Source organism: Tenebrio molitor, chromosome 5, assembly GCF_963966145.1.
Source record: "Tenebrio molitor chromosome 5, icTenMoli1.1, whole genome shotgun sequence".
Taxonomy (NCBI): Eukaryota; Metazoa; Arthropoda; class Insecta; order Coleoptera; family Tenebrionidae; genus Tenebrio; species Tenebrio molitor.
In genome coordinates, this window is record NC_091050.1 from 11,053,786 (window position 1) to 11,069,934 (window position 16,149).

The 16,149-nt window shown below is 37.4% G+C and overlaps 1 protein-coding gene across 3 annotated transcripts in view; it reads right to left on the reverse strand.

The window, feature by feature from the left end:
• unc-5 overlaps positions 1-13,668 on the reverse strand; it is a 156,531-nt gene extending 142,863 nt beyond the window's left edge. Inside the window, exons 1-3 of one of the 3 annotated variants that reach the window (XM_069047147.1) lie at positions 13,549-13,668; positions 13,361-13,493; positions 4,182-4,251 (exon numbers count right to left, since the gene is read on the reverse strand). The gene's annotated coding sequence lies outside the window, so the exon portion shown is untranslated. Of the gene's footprint in view, positions 1-4,181; positions 4,252-13,288; positions 13,494-13,548 lie in introns of all 3 variants that reach the window. The other 2 variants (XM_069047148.1, XM_069047149.1) reach the window with 2 other exon arrangements.
• Between the last annotated feature and the right edge of the window lie 2,481 nt (positions 13,669-16,149).

The window sequence follows — 16,149 nt, forward strand, 5'->3', positions numbered from 1 at the left end:
AAAACGTTTCTAATCGTTTTTTTATCATTCCTAAATTTGCCCCAAGTATACAACTACGACTTTGTGAAAGACTGATTCTTTTAAAATATTTTTTACGCACCCTTAATGAAAAAGGTAATTTTACGTACTCTCAAGCGAACGAAAAGTAACTCTTTTTCGGACGCTGACCGTGGCGCCATCTGTTGGTCTATTTGGTTTGCCCGAAAAAGTGTTCTATCGTTTATATCTGGTGTTGATTTGGTACATAATAAAAAAATGAACGTTCATATAATCGATAGCAACAGCGAAAGCTATGAATAAATGTCTAAGAAAACAGTTTTTGTTCAAATTCAAGAAAAGTATTCAAAAAATAAATACTAAATTTATGATACCTATGGAAAAATTATATCTCGTCGAGAAACTAATTAAATGAAACATAAAAGACAAAAAAATGTCTTGAAAACTCAAAGATACAGTTCAATAAAAATAATATGCTAATGCAATAATAAGTTAGCGACATAACGACACATTTTTGTACCTTTTTGTTATCTTATTATCATAGAAAACGCTTTATCAAAAATGTGATTTAATAAAAAGAAACGAAATAAAAGATAGTTGCGAACGACATCTAAAGCTTCTCCCGGAAGAGTTATTCCGGTCGTGGCAGTTCTATTTCCAAATAAAATAAATCTAAAGTTGCCAGATGAGGCAACCGCATTTCAGCAGGATGGGGTTCCACTATATTTTGCAGTCTACCCTACTGTTTATTTTTTTCCATAAATGAATAGGCGCTGAGGGTTTGAATGGCTAGTCACAATTTGAAGTCCCGTTTATTATTTTCTTTTTTAGAGATTTATCTACTTCGATGACATTCAAAAACGCTCAGTGAAAACTTTTATACTTGATCAAGAAATCGAGAAAAAACTACAAACAGTTTCGTAATTTTACTGTCAATAGCCAAGACCTGGGAAGATTTTTATTTAATCGTTCGTTGCTGCATCATTTTACCATAATTTTACCGTTTTCTTTTAAACATACAAACAAAACGTGTAATTTGCTTTTACCGAATAAAAGAAGACATAAAAATGCTAATAAAAAGACCATAAAAAGATGTTTGTTTACAAAATTTGGAATAACTAGACTCACGACATAACAGACACCGAAGTGGGTATTTTATAAACACGATTTCACTATTCAACAAAGCGTTTTATTATTATTTTTATTATTATAATGACTGTTGACGACAATAATAAAAAAATCTGAACGTCACTTTACGATTTTATATACAGGCTGTTAATGTGATTTTAAGGTTCTGTTATCTACGCGTATTTTTTTTGACCTCAAAAATTATGTCGAAGGAAGATGTTACAAAATAAAAATACTAAACGGTGAATAAAATAAATTCGTGGTTTCAAAATGTTCCAATACCCAAAATCAAATACATATTCCAAAATGATGAGAGCATCGTAAAATAATATCATTCTACGGAAAACATTAATTTGTGGTCTTCCTTAATTCAAAATGCAATTCCAAAATGATATATTTATGTCAAATTATTTCTTCTTGCACTACCTGTGTATTCAACAGGCACAGTAAGATGAACTCACCGAATCCTTGTCGATTGCTATGGGGACAATGAAATAACAGAACTGTTATAGATCATAACGGTACTTGCACTGTTACATACGAAGTTATATCATAAGGCGATGAAGGGAGATATTTTTGTATATTTTTATAAATCAAAACAAATTAAGTGGTAAACAAATTACCTAACTTAAATAAAACTAAAAAACACCTTTTTTTAAGTACAATAGGTACGGAAGGTTAACTAGTAATAATAATAGATCTCGGAGATTGAAACAACTTAAACCTTCGGCTCTTGTTTCTCCAATTTTTTCTCGATCTGTTATAGACATTTACCAGACTTGTATCGTAATGTACCACTAAATATACAAAAAAGGAAAAGGAGCTTATTTTGATTATTTTCAGGATAAAGCACTGTTTGTTGCTGCTTAAAAAATATTAAGCAGAAGCGGTAAAACAACATTCTCAACCAGTACCATACTAAATTGATTATTACTAAGTATCGACCATAATTTTCAGTTTTTTACGAAAATCCTTCCTCAATTTAATTTAACATCTGCTGCCTCCAGATTGCCACGATCGAACAAAATTATCCCTCAAGATTAGACAACGTGCAATCAGACTATCATTCATAACAGTGATGGTGGTTTTAAACACCACTAAACTCCTGAAATTCGTGTTAAAATGAACGAAACCTGTGCAAATTGCTAAGTTACAAATTAGACGGAACCAAATTATTAGCTATTTTACACGGATTTGTGCGTCGTGATGTGCACCAACACAATAATAACTAACGTTTCTATAAGACGGTATAATTCACACGCAAATTTGCACATCCGATCTAAGCGAAAACAAATAACAAGACTAGACGCAAAATCACATTTACGCTTAAGTTACAGTTAATACAATCTAAATCAACAAATTTATTGAAGGATAAGCATACATATTTGTCAAACACTGAAGGCCCGATTTCAAGTTATGGACGCAAATAGGTGGTGCAGCGCAAATGTGTAGCTATCTTTATCCTACACATTAATTACCAATATGCGTCATCTTTCTCAAAGTTGGAATTTTGCGCCGTTACCATGACAACAACAAGTGCGACCGTCGCAAGTCAACTTGAAATCGGCGTCTGAGTCATCTGCGGTTTGTCGAAAGCACACTTGATTTTTTTAAATTCGCGGTATTCAATGTTGCCGATAGATCAGCAAGTGTTAATACCACATTTGTACAGTTTCTTTGTTAAAATGTAAATGATTATGTAAATGCCTCATCGAGCACTTTTAAGCACCGCTTTTGTACCAACTCGGACCGAACAAATACCGTTCCTAAGAGGACGTTTTAAATATGTACACAACAAATATTGTTAAATCTCGAAAAAAACGTTTTATTCTGGTGCGTTTTACGCCCATTGAAAGGAGTCCCGTGTTGGCGTTAATTGAAACACAAACCGACTTAAAAGTGAAATTTATAGATTTTTAATCAGAAACACCTGGGAGTCGTCGGTGTTGTTCGCGAGCCAGAAATGAAGTGTTATTTATACACTTCGAGAGTCGACGTTTTGACAGGTCGTCTCTGGGAATTATGTTTAAAACTACAGAATACGCTGTCAGTCGACTGTATAACGAGACAGAGCGATTTACAAAACAAGAAAATTAACAATATTCGTGAGACGCGCGCGGGGCCTTGTTTCGACTTTTAACTCCGTGAATAACTTAAATTAGTTGAATTTATCCTCGCCGATTCCTCTTCGAGTCAATTCCGTCGACGTCTCTCCTTCGGGAACTCGTTATCTTTTTAATTAAGAACTGAGTTTAACCCATTTTTAATTAATCCAAAACACATGTTTTCCGTAAGGAGGAGACAACGACAGATACGAAACAAGGAAGCTCCACCGGGCGCTCTTTAAATACTTTTCATTCCCGATTCAATATTTGAACAGCGGGGGTACGTTGCTTCTTTTAACCAGATGACAACCCAACAACACTGGATTTATTGTATTACGTAATGTACCATCATCTCCGGACAAAGCGCGCTGTAAATTATTGAAACACAGATTCTTGAGCGGTCTTCCCGAAGAAATGAAAAAGCATAACGGGATTCTTATTTCAAGCGAGTAATGAGCCATGATAGATTGCGTACGAATACGAAGGACCGTTGGGATGACACGGTGGAAATTCGAAGAACTATTACGGCAGAAAACGGCACGATCGCGCCGAAGAAAGACGGATTAATAACGTAAACAACATGATAAATTATCTGGGAATAAATGCAAGAAAAAGATGTTTGTTTATTATAAATTATTCATCACCCTGTGGCACTGGTAAACAGCATAAAACCGTCTATTTAAAAAAAGGACGTATAAATTTTAACGCCGCCTTGAAATATTAATAAAAACCGTAAATGAACAGCTAACATTACGGTTGCGTTACCTATAATCGTAAAATTTAACGTTGTGCTTTAAACTCGCTTTTCTCTTCAACTTGGACTGGCAAGAAATTTGCTCATCAATCATAAAACACACTGGAGCTTCCGAGTCAGGTGTTCGGTTATGATTTTAGGTTAAATTAATCGCCACGTCGGTCAGTTTTTAGTGGGAAAACTTAAATGTGGCATACCTGTTAAGTCCATTAGTCGTGTCTCCGCCAGAACAGAAATGAAATGTGCGGTGGCACGTCTGGACAACATCTGAAAAGCAACAAAAGTATAGAGACACATGTGTCGTCGGAAGGAATGATCAAGGAACGGGATTAGAACAACAAATAAAAATTGTTTGAAAAGAAGCGCGAGTTGGGGGTGAACGCACGGTCATTATGTAATTATACAGTGTGATCAAAAAGAAAACAAATCAAGAGTGCTACCTCATCTTTTGTTTTATGGAAACGTCTCTCTTAACTTAATCGTACACATTTGTATAGTTGCTATACACAGTCGTTTTATTGGTTGCCTACTTCTCGGGAAATCTATTATTAATTATGTAATTGCTTATTATTAATAATTAATATTTTATCTTCAATGGTAAAACTCATTTTACCATTTATTCTGGGATAATTGTTGCTTGCAATTACAGGAAACGTCCGTAAATCAAAAACTATTTTCAAGGTTAAGTCATTTAAAAGTGACGTTTGTTTGACATTTCACCGAAAAATTTGCTTACCAGTAAATGGTAAATTACCTGTAAATTGTTGCTCTTGTTTATTTTATTAATTTTCCCCATTATCTGATACTAATAATAAAATGCACAATTATAATTCCAACGTCTAAAAAATTCGTGAGGAATGATAAAGTAGCGTTTGAGACCACAAATTGTCTAGGGCCATCCATTGAACGCTTATTTGCATATTCCGCTACGACGGACCGATAATTTGCAACGCCTGCTCTGCTTTGTTTTCTTTTTGAACACTCTGTATTTATCGGTTTCGCTAATTTCCAGAGGTTGTGTTACGTGTTATTTTGGGAAACTCTCGTACAAATTTGTTTCATCTATCTGTACACGTCACTGTCCGAAGCCCTCTCTTAATTATCACACTCCGCTCTTAATTACATTTAATTTCCTGAAGTGGTCTGGATCAGCTCGCCATCACACATTGACCCCTCGGGGATATTTTATTCAATTTGCGCCGATATTTAACAGATTTCTCCTGGATTCGTTATTCGTATCTGGCCGTAATTGTGTTTACAAATACCGGCCGCAATGGCATTAATTAAATTTTGACAGTTCCATTTGTTTAATGGAAAACGTCTAATCTCGGCTTGATTTTATGAAATTTGCATTATTCACAACGGATTGTTTATGTACGAGGGGGCTTTCTGCATTGTGACTGGTTTATTTTCGATAAATGTTTGCGTACGCCGTTCCGAAAGTAACAGTGTTTGTTGGGGCTGTTTATTTATTCAACTGGAGTTTAATACGTTCCGATGCAATTTTCTGAACAGACTTTAACGACAAACTGGGACATATTGTCGCTTCTTATCGGTAAAAATGACGAGCAAACACCGAACCGAGGGGCCTTTGTCGCCTCTGACATCCTTCGCGGGGGATTTTTTACCAGATAACCGCAACAGGACACCAGCAAAAAAATGTAACCCCGTGAAATCAATTTTAAATTGACTTATACAAATTCACCAATAGAAATGGTAATTGTTCACTTTAACTACTTCTGGAATTTTCGCGTTTTTTCTGGCTATACAGCCTCCGGGCGTCCTCCTAGATCGTTTCCCACCATTCAAACCTTGTGAAAATGCCTTTTTTCTCTCTTGTTGTGTTTCAAGGTCGCGTCAAGGTCGCGCCAATCTCTTAGTATAACTAAAGGGTAAGGAAAATTCATTTGCACAAGGTTTGAATGGTGGGAAACGATCTAGGAGGACGCCCCGAGGCTGTCTAGCCAGAAAAAACGTGAAAATTCCAGAAGTAGTTGAAGTGAACAATTACCATAGAAATTTACAGGGTCAATTATAAATGATTGTCCCATCGCAGTTGGCGTTGAAAACCCACACAAATTTTGGATGTGCAACGCAACGCAACGTTAGCCAAACTAGTAAACTTGATTTCCACTACCGCCAGGAGCGCCACATATCGGCGATACTAGTCTCACTCATTTTATAAGGCTTGCGGCACATTAAACCCTGTCACCAACGCCAACTGCGATGGGACAATCATTTATAATGACCCTGTATTATTCTATTATTTAATGGTTTCACAGCGATTATTTCATTTTTGTGCAACCGTACGCGAAACGAGCATTTCGCGTACTTACAACAGGCCCCGAAATCCCATTTAACCAACTTTACCATTAACATTAATAACTGTGAAAATAAAAATGTATGACTGAGTTGCTAATGACGAAAGTGTCGCTTTACTTTACTTTATTGATTTCTACCTATTGTTTTCCATTGACTACACAAAAAATAGTTTTACTTTTGAGGATGAACAATTATAACTTGGCCCAAAAATAACTTGTTACACAGTATTATCCCCGATAGATTCAAATCTGGACATCTTGCTGGCCGGAACAATAAACAAAAAGAAGTGACGCTTTTTCTTTTTGTATTTAACAGACGACTCCTTTTTGTCTGTTTATTTTTGGTGGTGTAGTGTACTTTGCGGTGCCTTAATTTAATCCTTTGACGTAATTAATTCCAGCGACGCGTCAAACAATGGGCCGGTTGATTAAACAAAATTTCGCGCGAAATTATAAACCAAATAACGCCCTTTGTCCCTTTGACTCGAAACGTAGGGACATCATCAACGATGGCTTGTAATTATGGCATATTTAGAGTGGAGGAGGAGAGACCTCCCAATCGGATAGCTATCTTGTCATTATGCATTGTGAATTCCTATAAATGCGAATTGAAATACCGCAATCACCGCTCTTGTGTATGGTGAAGAGGAGAGCGTCGATCAAATGGTTTTTCGTGACGGTGGCATTCATTTTCTTGTCCGCTCGGATTGGGTGCTTGTAGGAGGGAAAGTTTCGCTGGGGAATATAACAATTATGTTTGCGTCGTTAGATATAGAGAATCCGGTATTGAAATCTCTGGATGTGGTCATCCGACGCGACAAGAGCCAACCGAGCAGAAAGGACGACTTCTCGAGGGAGGGCTCCTTCGAGGGGGCCACTAATCTGTTAAGTTCTTCGCTTTGTTCGCCGACTGATTCCGACCAGATCTTTTTTCCTTGCACAAATACATATCTGCATTTTGCCCTAAATTATTGCCACAGATTGTTCAGAATTGATGTGTACTTGGTGCATGCAAAACTCAAAATAACCGTCGAGCTCAGCATGCGAGCGACACGGACGCTGATTTACCCCCCATTTAAGACTCATTGCCGATAAATCACCTCCACAAATCGACGTTTACAGTGCCGCCAACATAAAAGTACATTTTTGGAGCTCTCAACACGTGGATTTGATTGTAACCGCGCCGTTTAATTCTATTTTAAAGCTCGCCCCTATTTCGGGCCAGCTTTGCATTTAAATCATTGGATATAGGAGGAGCCCGCCTTTATTCATATCGAATCCTCATTGTCCCCGATGTAAAACAAGACACACCAGCCACGTCCTGCGCCGCTAAGCTTTATCGTTGTTAAGTCCATTGTTAAGGTTATCGCCGGTATTGATCTGCTTTTTAATTTCGCAGTCTTTGCATTAAACATCGCGAGACGATTGCCTCGATTTGGATTAATTTTTTTTCGAACAAAACCCATAATCCTTCTCAATATTCGGGCCGAACCCAAACAAAAACAAATAAACGAGCGAGGCATCAATCCCGTTTCGCCTGAAAAATTCATCGCAATCTAAGGTTTAATCTTGGCAGCTGGGGGCTGTCATTTGTCAGCGGGATGAGTCGAGTATAATTCACACCAGCCGGGAACAAAGCTACATCTTACTTTGGGCCGAAGGAAAAATAGGATGAAAGCCGTGTTGGTCCAGTTTTAATAGAAATTCGTCAAAATCTGGAGATGTTGAGCCCCGATAACAAACGATGACAAAGGAGATCAAGATAATGCACGCGCCTCATGTCCCACACTTTCGGACGGAATGCCAAAACGAATTAAGGCCCCTTCACGCTCTGCTTCGTTTCGGTTGGGCTTATCTGTAGCAAAAGCCAACAACTGATTAAAACATTGACAATTTGTCATTTTTTCAAATTAATCCAGACTGAAAAGAAACTTCTCAACCGGTATTGGTTTCTATTAGTCGTAACAATGCGGTTTAATTTTGTTGGCTTAGTTAATCCAAATCGATTGGTCGTTGCGTGTCCCAGACATTTATTATTCCATTATTCGATTTTATCGGGGAGACTGGTATAACATTACATGTTAGGCTTGTAGTCCACGTAATATCAACACAATCGGCGACTTTTGTGCTTCGATATGCCATATTCTTATTATTGTGTTTGTGAATTACGTTGATGTAATTAAGATGGGAACAAGATTGTTACAGGGAAATACAATTAACCTAAATAAACTGTTTGTTGAATATTATAATCTCTGTTGTGGATTCGTCTAAACGTGGTTTACGGCCGTGACTTTATCGGCGCTTGCATTAGCTGGATGAATGTTGGATTAAACCATTATTGCAATTGCAGAGATATTTACTCTTCATTACATTAATATTAAACAAGCGCCCACCTACGTGGGCATTATAAAAAAGATATTTACATGAACGAACGTTGTGTTATATTCAAAATTAACATGAGAACAATAAACAGGTGGGATTTTTCAATGGCTCTATTAATCTGACAAAACTATTATCAGACACACTTTATTTTTATGAACACCCTTTTAGCCAAGTCTTTTTCTTTTAGTAGTCCCATAATTTCACTCTCTACTGTACAAACTGTATCTAATGTACTAAATTAAAAGTTATCCAGTTAAAAAAATGTTATATTATTTGATTGCCTAATCTATGGTTTTAAAAGTTATGTTACTTTGGTAGTTTAATATCTAATAATAATAATAAATTATAAAAATTTACGACACCCCCGCTACTATGAAAGCCAAATTATGATTCGTTCAGTGAAGTTAAGCAATGACACGCGCGGTCAGTGTTTGGATGGGGAAACAGCGTTCCGTTATAACTTCAGCAATTCAGTTTGGTAATTTTGATCTATTTGACATAAAGCAATAAATAGTATACAGGGTGTTAGGTAAATGTCCGGCCAAACTTTAACCGCGAGCTACTGGCTTCATGTAGAACTCGGAAAAAATATTTAAAAAATTCTATGTCAAAAAATAAATTGACATTTAATTTTTGAGGTACAATTTTTTTTAATTGCTTTTAGTCTTCTACGTTGTCCCACAACCTCGTAAGTAAAATTTCGGCATATTTTAAAAATACACCCTGTATATCATATTTTATAAAATGTACGCCAATGCGAAGTAACCTATAGGAAATATGCTTTAAAACAAGGAAACCGCATTGGAGTATGTTTTATAAAATATTATATACAGGGTGTATTTTAAAAATATGCCGAAATTTTACCTACGAGGTTATGGGACAACGTAGAAGACTAAAAGCAGTTAAAAAAAAATTTTCCTCAAAAATTAAATGTCAATTTATTTTTTGACATAGAATTTTTTAAATATTTTTTCCGAGTTCTACATGAAGCCAGTAGCTCGCGGTTAAAGTTTGGCCGGACATTTACCTAACACCCTGTATTATTACATGAGCAAGTAAAGAAGGTTTTATCCACGAAATAAAGGTTGCTGCACGAGCCGAAGGCGAGTGAATGTAATTATTTTAGTCGATAAAAAACTTTACTTGCTAGTATAATACTATACTTTACCTAGGATCAAATAGATAAAAAAAATAATAAAACAAATTCTTCCTTCAAAATTTTCAATTTTTAAAATTTTAATGTTCGTTTTGTTACCTTGGCTACGTTCTTATATTTGATTATGTAGTTGGTTGTGTTTGGTTGTGTTGCTGCAGTTACTGCAAACTGTTGCCAACATGACAATGATGGAGAAATAAAAATCCCAATATGTATTTCTAATTTTCTGATTGGGACTTTTGTCATAATTAAATAAATAGATGTTTGCAACATTGTTTACGATTACTTAAAATATCAAATGTCACAATCATGATGCGTCAGACTGAATTATTTTTGTAAAATAATGCGTGCAATTGCGCGATAAATGATACAGAATTGAAATAGCTTGAAATAGACCAAGTTAATGATAACTCTGTGATCTGTTTGACACAAAATCCATAAAATGCATTATTTATTGAGAAAATAGTAATAAAATTTTAATCAAGTATGATTCACATTTCTTTTAAAGTGATTACGGAATAATAGGTAGTGTTGTAGACATATTTATTTATGTATTTCCTGTAATAACTAAATTTACTAAAAAGAAAAGTTATTACTGCAAATAAAAAATTAAATTGAAATTATTACGGCATCTTAAATATTTGAAAGTGCTTGACACGAACGTATTAGGTAGAAACTTTTTTCAACTAAAAAACAGACAAGCTATAATTTTAAAATATAAAAAATGTTCATTTAACTGTAAACTGTTTTCTAAATATTTTACGAAATACTTGGGAAATAATGATTTATTTATGTATGTATTTCTTGCAGCAAGTAATTTCCGAAGAAAGGCCATTAGTGTAGATAAAAAATGAAAATAAAAATACTGTAGCATCCCCTTAAGGGTGCGTTACGACACAGCCTTATTTAAATTGAAACTTTTCTCAACTAAAAACAAACAAGCTAAAATTTAATTAGACTACTCTGAGCGAAACAGCGCCGCCGCCGCTCACTATTACCTCCAAGAAATAAAAACCGTTTTTGTTACCCTTCAACGTCAACAAAGTGATTTTCAGCAAGTTTGTTTATTTACACACAATACTAATTAACATGGCACGGCGCATCTGTTGACCTTTTAATTAGCATTTCCGTCCAGGTATTCGCTTACTCCTAGTTAAAATTCGTTACCCAGGACTACCGATGGAAATCCGAGTATCTTGGTTTTATTACGCGAATTTCCTCGGCGCATTTCCTATTTAAATGAATTTCTCCGAACGGATCGCAGCGCGATATAATTGGCGATTATCGATGTTTCCCATGCAAACGACGCTTTCGTAAAAACGTCCCCGTTGTCCGCAAACGCTAAAATAAAACAATACTAGTTGGCAGCGACGCTCCGGATGTCTCCGGGCGTAATTAAATTTCCGAATTGAGACATTTTCCGGCACATAGTTTAATTTGAGCGTTGAATTTCAATAAGACAATGGCCCTTGAGTGTAAAGCAGCGCCAGTTTAAATTACACCGTCAAAGAATTCATTTCAATCGAACAATCACCTGAAATTAATCGGGGAGAATTTAAACAAATCAACCGAACAACGATCCCAAATTAAATAAGTTAAGGGTTGACGACAATGACTCCCGGAAATAAATCGCCGCTGTTTTCGATAGTCGGAGGTCGTGGGGCGCCAAAATCAAAAGAAGACACAATCATTCCGGGGCGAACGTGGATTCAAAGTGGTACAACACGATCAATACCTGTCCACTTGAATCGACATTTTCAATTAGCGGACTCTCGTACTTGCCGTAAATTTAAATAAACGTTCGTTACGCACGGACGATAAAATAACTCTCATACTAATAGCGCATCAAAATTGCAACGATGAAATCTTCCAATTAAATTCGCATTTGAGATAAGCGCGCCGCTGGTTCGATAGAGAGGGACTACACAAGAGTATCAGACGGGTCGTTTTTAACAAAAGCTCGACAGTAAATTAAATTCCGACATAAAAACCGTGCAAAGTGTAACATCGTTTTATTGAGCTATTATACAAATCCTAGCTAATTCCCACATTCACTAACCGACAACAGATAAGTCTTTTCTGTTGTGTAAATCATGGCTGAATGCGGAATTATAACTATTTTTTGTTTTATTCTGAATATCATTTTGTGGTGGCTATCGATTTGCTGCTAGCTTACTGCTCCTTTTCATTCCAAATTATCTCAGTATATTTTACTCACCAGTTTCTACTTCTATTGTCACCAGAATTACCAACTGTCAAATCGATTTTTCCTACCACTGAATAATAATTAAAAAATAGAATCATATAGGTATATAATTGATAACAATGTCAAGTACAGGGTATTTCACAAGTGATAATGAGCCTGACGGAAATGAAAATGCAATCCACAGTACATTTCCAAAAAAAGCTGGATACATATTTTAATTTCAATGTCCAACTTTTTCGGAAATGTATTGTGGGTTGCATTTTCAATTCCGTCGGGCTCATTACCATTCATGAAATACCTTGTATATTCGTTCAGCCAAGTGTTTGGGGCCTAATGGGGGCTCCAGGAATGTTCGGATAGGTTCCGAACAAATACGGGAGCCCCCATTAGTATCCAAACACCAAGCTTAACAAATTTCTTTAAATATCGCCCTCCTATTCGTTTAACAACTTCACCTTTCGATAAGAAATTGAATAATTTTTTTCTGGTTTCTTCTTTCTCAAACTGGTCGAGTTGATAAAAGAACGCTAAAACAAATCAATAGAGGAGCCTCTTAAAACATGTAAATCGCCGACATTGTTTTTGTAGAAGAGATTTCTATAAGTAATACATTTTCCGCTTTAATTTTGAATTAAGTGCGCAACTGAATTGTTCACAACGGAACAACTTCACATTTGGTTTAATTGAACTGATTTATATTTTCCCGAAACGTCGGCAATTTACGACGACGCACCCCAGACGAGCCCCACCGACAAAATTGCGCTAAAATTTCGCCATAAATCGTGGAAATTTTTATCGTAATTGAAAATTAGACGCATCCATCGTGAATGAAAACCTACGTGGATGCAATCCGCCTCGGGGACGCGCAGTTATTGTTGTATTTACAAGGCAAGGCAAGGCCGTAATTTGCTTTCGGTCCATTAACGTTTAATTTTGCGTCGTCTATAATTTACGGCAATTTATATTTAAACTCCACTAATAGGACTTATTCGAGATATCATTTTACCTTCGATACACCTGCGCGTTCGCAGGATCGCGGACGTAAAATTATACATTTTCAGGAAACGCTCGGTTCCGGGAAGGAACGCCGTACGCAAAGTTGTAATGACATGTTTGTTCTGTCAATAATAGTCGCAATTAAAATCGTCTTAAATAAACGTGTACACGTCAGGAAAGCTCTCGTCGACATAAAACAATTACTCGACTGCATGTAATAATCCTTAAACACATGTTACCAACCTCGAATCGTTTAATAATGACCGCACGCCTAACAAAATCGTTTTGAAGTATCAAAATTCCCTAAAGGCGTACTTAGGCTCGGGTATTAAAGCCATTGTCTGCTTGTCCGCAGTCGATCAGACCTGCTCCGATTTATCCGAGCACGAAAGACCACATCACACCGGGGTAAACCGTCTGGGGGCCCCCTCGCTCGACCCGAACCGACCTGCAATCGCAAAATATTCAACACATTTTGACCGCCCGCACTCGGGCACACTCACCGTGCAGCTTGCACCCGCAGAAACCACTCATCCAGAGTTCCGATTCCCGTAAAGTTCGATTCGAAATTGAACGCCACCATTTTTGCAAAACAATCACAAAACAACTGTCAACAATGCAGCCAATTAACAACTAATTAAGACATAAATTTCTAGTTTTTTTATTGTTTACGCAAAAAGGTTGGCGACGCGTTTGAAATTTACCGCCGACCGCCGGAGATTGTCATTTCTAACCCAACTTTTATCGCAGAATTGGCGTTCATCTCGGCGACTTGTGTTATGCATTAGGTACGGTGAACCGTACCCCACTCGTGGAAATGTACATAAACCGCCCCTAACGACCTCCTCCGACATTCAATCCTCCGATACTCGTTCAGTCATTTTAATCGAATTAACAATCGACGGGACCGGTGACGTTTATTTACGTTTTCTCGAAAGGGTTGGAGAGTCGTTCGGGGGTGTGATATGGGCTCCAGATTAAAACAAGCTTTAAGCGTTTATTTAAAATACCCGCTGCAGGGTCCAACTGGGGCGTTTGCATCACAATGGTGGCGGGGTTGCAAATCGTAGCCGAGCAAGGGTGAAAACAAGCTCGCGCGGTTCTTAATCGCTCAATGGGTCGCGTTAACTACAGAATCGGCCCAAAGGGCTCTCCACCTCGAGTGTGGCTCTCTTCTCCATGTTTCCACCCCGCCGATGTAAACTTCCACCGGAGCTACATGTGTGAGACGTTCATTAACTGTCATCGGCATGCAATATCGACGGCTCATCGAGGGTGTAATTGGGAACGCGTTATTAAAATTTCAGAGTGGAAATATTAGTTTGTTTTTGGAAGCAGTGCCAGAGTCTGGACCTGTCCCCCGAGATGGAGTCGCCACAAAATGGTTTGAGAGGGTTGTGTTGTGTTGGTGAATTTCTTGACCGTGGCTTTACGATTTTTGATATAGTGGGATTTATGATGGGAACCCTGAAGGGGTTTATATGGTCATCACACGAGCCACTAGTATTATTTATGCATAATAAAATATTAATTTTATGTGTAACTGAGTTATAACGTTCATTAACTCCGAGTTTATAACCTCCATGAATTAATAATTATTGCCCCATTACTCGCAGCCATATAATACTCCTTTTCTCATGTTTTGGCCCGGGGGATCCCGTCCGACTTCTTTCAACCGAGTTCATTGTGACACAAGTCGATCCATCGATTGAGAACTTTTCGGATTTTGCTGATTTCAAAATTAAATTTAATCGCACCTTCTCTCGAATTGAAGTCAACATTAGCGGGGTGCAAGTTGGTATTTTGCGGTTCGATGTCAAACTTGCTAGTTCGACAACACATTAAGGTCGTTTAATAATTCCGAGTTGGGTAATGAGCAGAGCGTAACAAGTTCTAGAGCAGCATTCATCAATTTATTTTGGTATGAGTTCGCGTCGTTGGAAACTCTTGTATTGACAATGTTGTTTACAGGTGTGGTTATTAGAGAAAAACTTGATGACATGCCATTCAAGCAGTCGAGAGTAGCGTCATCAGACAAATTACCTCTATCGCGTGTACCTAACGAAAATAAAAGAGGCAAAGCGAGCCTCATTAAATGTAAAACAGATATTCAGAAGACATTTGAATGAGAATGAGGCAATTTGATCCTCATCTGTGTTCAATAATCGCATTCCGTGATCCGTCCCACATGTAAATTAGCCCGTCTGGAGATTTCGCAAGAGCGACTGTGTCTTTCTGATGGCTTACTTAACCTTCCCGATGATTAATAATCGAAATCTGTGACAAAATATTTCGATGTCGGCTGTTAGCATACCAACAGGTCCGACAAGTTGGTTTTGTGTAGGCAAGGCTGTAATGCGGAGTGAAAAAGTTTCAGTAGGTCCGTAATTAATTAAACGGATTTGCATGAAAAACCCATAAAATCGGGTTTTCTAGCCGTCGAGCTAAACGAGCCGTCCTAAACGATTCTGGTGCACACGCAACAACATAAGACAATTTGTTTCTGCGTCCGTTTCTGTTTCCATTGCAGTTCGACTGGTTTCAGACACCGAGACAGTAGTGTCAGTCGACCGTGGCTGCGGAAACTAACATTAGCCAGTTGAAAAGTTCCATTACAAGTCAGCCGTCCTCTTAAATTAGTTGAACTGAAAGCGGCAAAGACCCTTTGCCAATCGATATGTGTAATGCATTTAATGATGCATTCTATTTTAATGGGCCACGGAAAATCAAAGCTGACGCGGCCCCAGCCCTGCGGCGATCATCAAAAATCGAACAATATTTTATTTGCGGGAGTAATTAGGCAGATTCGGGATAGCCGATAAATAACGGCATTGTTGAAGCCGGAGGGTGGGGAAATAAAGAATCATTTACCAATGGGATAGGGGTGGGCTCTAGGGAAATGCACGTGTGGCTGGATATAATGTGTCATGTCAAATTTAATATTAGAGGAGTTTCAGTACGCGAAATGAGCACTTCGCGTACCTAAAACAGCCCGCGAAATCCAATTTCGCGGCCGATTCTTTTAATAACGGCCGTTAAAGTAAACGTCTGTCTTTTTTTAAATAAAAACTTTCAGTTTCCACTTTTTATTGTGCTGTTGTTGT